Consider the following 5652-nt stretch of genomic DNA (forward strand, 5'->3'; position numbering starts at 1 on the left):
TAGTTTGACGAGGAGAGAGTCACGACATCCACAAGAATTATGGAAGAAAAACAATTATATCTAAGTTAATTTAAATTGGGTTTGGGCTGACTTGGGCTTGGGTGTGGGCAAAAAAATTGGGTTATATAGCCTTTTAAATCATTTGTTCTTAAATTATCAAGCAAACACAAGGAAAAAGGGTGTAGCGATATTTCTTTTCAAATGGAATAGATATTAATTTAGTTGCTTCATTATCTATAATGTTTTGTTGCATTTTCTTTCAGGGTTGTCCATTCACATTGTTGTAACCAAATTTTTGATTCACTAAGATTTTTTTGAATGTTATTTTATTTTTATTATTATTCATAAAAATCCCAAAAAAATTAAGAAAAAATTCAAAAATATATTTTTCTCGAGTCAACCACATCTTTCTATAAAAACCGATTTCATCGGGTCAATACAAGTCAAACCATGTCGACCAGGATAAAAATTGAGTTTTCATGACGTTTCGGGTCAAAACCGTTATTTTTTATCAAAACTAAGTCTATGGGGTTAAGTCATGTCGACCAGGGTAAAAAAATGAGTTTTCATGACGTTTCGGGTCAAAACAGTCATTTTCGGTCAAAACTATCATTTTTTATCAAAAACGAGTCCACCAGGTTAATACAGGTCAAACCAAGCAGGGTAAAAAATGAGTTTTCAGTCCATTCCGAGTCAAAACCGTTATTTTCGATCAAAACTGAGTCCACCGGGTCAATACGGGTCAAACCATGGCGACCGGGTAAAAAATAAGTTTTTTTACTGTTTCAGCTCAAAACCCGGTTCATCAGGTTGATATCCATCAAATGTTTTTTTTGCTTTCCAATATAATTTTCAGTAATTAAAATATTTTTTTTAGCGGTTGAAACCGACTTTTTTAATATTGATTTGAGTTTTTTTAGTTTTATCCATATAAATATTTATTATTATATATAATGAAACAAAATCAATAATGCAACAATTTATTATAGTAGGCGTGGTAGTTGTGACGATGTAATTTTTTCTTTGAAATAGATATGTGCCGCCGTTATAAGATTTTGATGTCCCCTTGTTATTGGTTATAAATAACCAATGAAAATTCACCAAAAAAAAAGAAGAAAAAAAGGAGAAAAAGAAAAGAGATAACAGAGATTTGGATTACCATTTGAGGGTTTTTTTTAGTTTTTTCTTCACGCAAGTAAGATATTGATTTTTTAAAAAAACAATTTGAAAAATACCAAAAATATCCTAATCGTTAGATCTAATAGTGTTTAGTTATGGACCTTTGATTTAATAGGATACAATATGGCTTACCACTCTAGATTAAAACCCAAATCCATCTTAGCCTTTAAAATAATCTGTCCTTCGATCCTGTCGTGCCACGTCATACAATGTACCAAGCTCTCGATGCATCGCGCCAGACCAGATCACCTCATAGCCCATCTAGACCGTCTGATCAACTTGCAGATCAAGCCAATTACAGCCGAAGAATCAGTTCACCCGCGATCCAATGGCTCACAACCTTCAGCTGCACCGGTGTACCATGCTCGCATTCACACCGTAACCAAATCTCGGAGACTCTTTCTCCTCTCGCTGGCGATTCTCTCTCTCTCATATGATCTCTAATTTCCAGCCGTGTGAAGCCTTCGAACCACCAAAGAAAGGTTACTAGCCTCCTGTAAAGCAAAACCTAGGTCGTTTTCAGCGTTTCCGCCGCCTTAACTGGATGAAAAAGGTCATGATTTTTGTCGGCCGCCGAAACTTCAAACCGGCAATTCTCCCTCGTCAACCATCAATAACCGTTGAAACCATCGTCATCAGAATCCTCTCCCTCAGATCTACCAGAATTAACCATTCGTTGGTCGGAAATCTCATTGGAAATTTTCGCCACCTTTAACAGTAACCGCGCGTAAGCCACACGTGACACCAAGGGTATTTCGATCCTTTACCTAAACAGTGGCATTCAGGTAATTTTTTAGGGTTCCTAACAGTATTTTTGATGTTTTGATATATATAAATACTTGTAAATTTTTTTTTATGTAAAAAAAACCAAAAAATAAATATAAAAGGAATAACGACGCGGGTCCAACACCCATCTTATCATGTCATCGTTCGTGGGTCTAATGCCCAATTCTCAAGTATGGCTATACCCATTTCTCGACAATATCAAAATAATTTTTTTTTTTGTAAATGAATATTGTTTGTCGACACGTCTTTTTTTTTTTTTTATATATAGAAAGGACCTATGTCAAAAATTTAAATATCAAATATGGATTATGTCCATTATTTCATTTGGTAATCCAGGCGTAACTTTTTTTTTTAGGGTCAAATGTCAATATTTTAGACGAATCTCCTATTTTTAGGGACTGATGTCATTTTTAATGTGTCTCCTATTTTTAGGGACTGATATCATTTTTTGACATGTCTCCTGTTTTTAGGGATCGACGTTAACCATCTTTAAAAGAAACAAATTGCAAATAAGCTTAAAAGGTAATAGCATTTGAATCAAATATAAAAACACACAAGTAAGGGTAACCTTTCTCTTGAAAGGATGTTTTAAGGGTGGTATCTACCTTCCCTTAATCATAACTAATCCAACACCCGAATCTCTGGGACCAGTGTCTAACTTGGGATTTCTAGTTCCTTCATGTTACTAGATGGCGACTCCAATAAAATCTTCATTCCCCCCAATCGAGAAAAAAAAATCTTTTTGTTAAATAAACAAAAAGTGGAGTCGTCGCCCGACATTGTGTATCGACACACGTCAAGAGTGAATTGCATCCTATATTAGTTTTGTTGCCACAACCTAGGCATATATAAGGTGCATTTATTTTTTTGTGTGGAAATTGTTTGCATTTTGCTTAATTTTGTATTAACTTGGTTAAACTTCTATTATATGCATTTATTAGTTTTTATTCTCCTTAAAATGCATAATAAATCGTGAAACTATTTCTGTAGATTTTAAGGATAAGATAAAAATTTAAATTGAGATCTAGGATGATTTGATCGAATATGAGAATTGTAAATAAAAGTGAAGCAAGTTATATTGATAACTTGAAACCTCCTTATATAAGAAAGACCAACAAAATTTCAGTAGAATGGAAAAAAAAAATCCCACATTTTCTATAAAATATGTTTTAGTTGGTTTCCTTGTAAATATTACTGTTACATAAAAGAAGGAAGAAAAAAAATAACGATCACCAATAAAAATTATCTATCTATTGTCATAACACGCCACACTATAAGAAAGAGGGTGGGGCAAATTTGGCCACCGGTAGACAGTGTGCACAGGAGCCTCGCACGCGCCATTGTGTGATGTTCACGCTCCTGCAGCCTTTTGATTAAAAAATCAATTATTAAGAGCAAAAAGTCCAAAACACCATTCTTGATTCCGGTATTAACAAAAAAAACTATGTAAAAAGACAAAATCACCCCTGAACTCTTGCCTTATATTTTTCTGATTCTAAGAGCATAAAAGTCATTTAATAAATTTGTAAAAAATGTAAAGGTATAAATACCCTTGGCCTGCTTTTCATTTTTTTATGGGGGAAAATAAGTAATTTCACTATTCAAAAAAAGTTTGAAAGATAAAAATAACCCATTACAATTCTTTAATGACCAATTGAGCTTTGAAAAAGATGAAATTACCCTCAAAATCAAGACACCCTAAATTTTCTTCAAATGACAAAAATGTGATTTAACTATTGCAATGAATAGTAACACCATTCATGATTCCGGTTTTAACAAAAAAAACTATGTGAAAAGACAAAATCACCCCTGAACTCTTGCCTTATATTTTTTTTTATTCGAAGGGCATAAAAGTCATTTAATAATTTTGTAAAAAATGTTAAGGTATAAATACCCTTGACCTGCTGTTCATTTTTTATGGGGGCAAATATGTAATTTTACTATTCAAAAAAAGTTTGAAAGACAAAAATAACCTGTTACAATTCTTTAATAAGCAATTGAGCTTTGAAAAAGATGAAATCACCCTGAAAACCAAGGTATCCCAAATTTTCTTCAAATGACAAAATTTTTAACTATTGCAATGAATAGTTCTCAATGTTTGAAATAGTGATTGGTTTTTATATTTTTATAAAAAAATATTTTTACTTTTTCTCATTCTTTAACTTTTCCAATTAAATAATGATCTATATCATCTCTCTTATTTCTAAAACAAAATGAATTTGCTTTATTTTTTAATTGTTTTTAGTTGTTTGATACTTCAAAGAGATTAGTTTGATTTCTAGTGGATTTTCTACTTCTTATGTATTATATGTGTCGCACCCCAAAAAAAAATCAGGCACGCGGCATCGGCTGGCGATTTTTCTCGTTGTTGCGTTTGCTTTGAATTCGTTTGTGGGAGTCGCCACCTAGTAATTTATTGAGGGCTACTAGGAAACCTGATGTACTGGTCTTGTCAGAGATCATGGGTAAGGGACTGGTTGTGGTTAGGGAAGGTATTAGCACCCCTAACACACCCTACCTGAGATAAGCTGCTTCGTGTTCTGATGTGATTTGAAAATTTAAAATATTAATTAAATTCTTAGGCTTGAATAAATCAGTTATTAAATCCCCGAATATATGTAGAAACTTTGTCCTCATATTTTCATGGAAAATACAACTTGATTTTATTTGTCCTTGAGATATTTAACCATATTTAAATTAACAAATAATTATTTTTGTCTTTTTTAATTTTTAAAATAAAAAAAAAACCATACAAGCACACACAAACATTTCTCTTTTTTTTTTCTCTTTTTCTTTTCTTTTCTTTTCTTTTATTTCCATCCACATTTACATAAAGTACAAACTAAAAAAAAACTAAAAATTACACAAATATTACATTAAACAATCTGAAAATTTACAAAATAATCCAAAACTATTCAGAACAGTGGCAAACGGATTTCTGGAGTTGCGGAACAGTGTTCAGCAGATTTCCTGGGCTCGGGAACACTGGCGGCGCGTCCTCCCACGCGCCTCCGCCACTGGCGGCGCGTGGGATCACGCTTTGCCGCCTGTAACTGAAAACAGAGGGATCTATTTCGGCGCCCCTCCTTCCTTTCCTCGCCGGCGGTGACACACACCGTCACCTGCAAAAGCACGAAAACCCAACAAACAGTCGATTTTAAATCATTTTTAGTTTAGATCTGCTTCTCTCCCTTCTAATTTTCAAGTCTGCTCCTCTCTGCATATTATTTCGGTTTCCTCCTCTTCTGTTTCGGATGCCCGGAGGTTGTGGGGGGAGCTGTGGGTGGTCGGTTGAAGGAGACCGGCGGCGGACAGATCAGCGATCCGTGGGCGTCGCCGTTTCAGACTGCTACTGGAGGCTTCGATCCGGTTGAGGAGCTGCGAAGAGCAAGGGGAACAGCTGAGAGGGAGGATCTGTGGAGGAGGAGCTGCTGCTGTAGGAGGACGCCGTTGATGGTCTGGAGGAGGAGGAGACGCAGGTTCGGTCGGCGATGGACTGGAAGAAAAGAAGTGAGTTGCGGTGGAGGCAGAGGTGGAAGGTCCAGCGGTGGTGGCTCCGGCGTGCTGGGGAGAGTCTGAGCTGGCTGTGAAAGATGAGAAGAAAAAAAATCGGGTGAAGGCTGCCTTGGAGAACTGGTTCGGTGCTGGGAGAAGGAAGATGGACGGCTGGTTTCGGGTTCGGTGAGG

The sequence above is a fragment of the Populus alba genome, chromosome 14 (genome assembly GCF_005239225.2).
Source record: "Populus alba chromosome 14, ASM523922v2, whole genome shotgun sequence".
Taxonomy (NCBI): Eukaryota; Viridiplantae; Streptophyta; class Magnoliopsida; order Malpighiales; family Salicaceae; genus Populus; species Populus alba.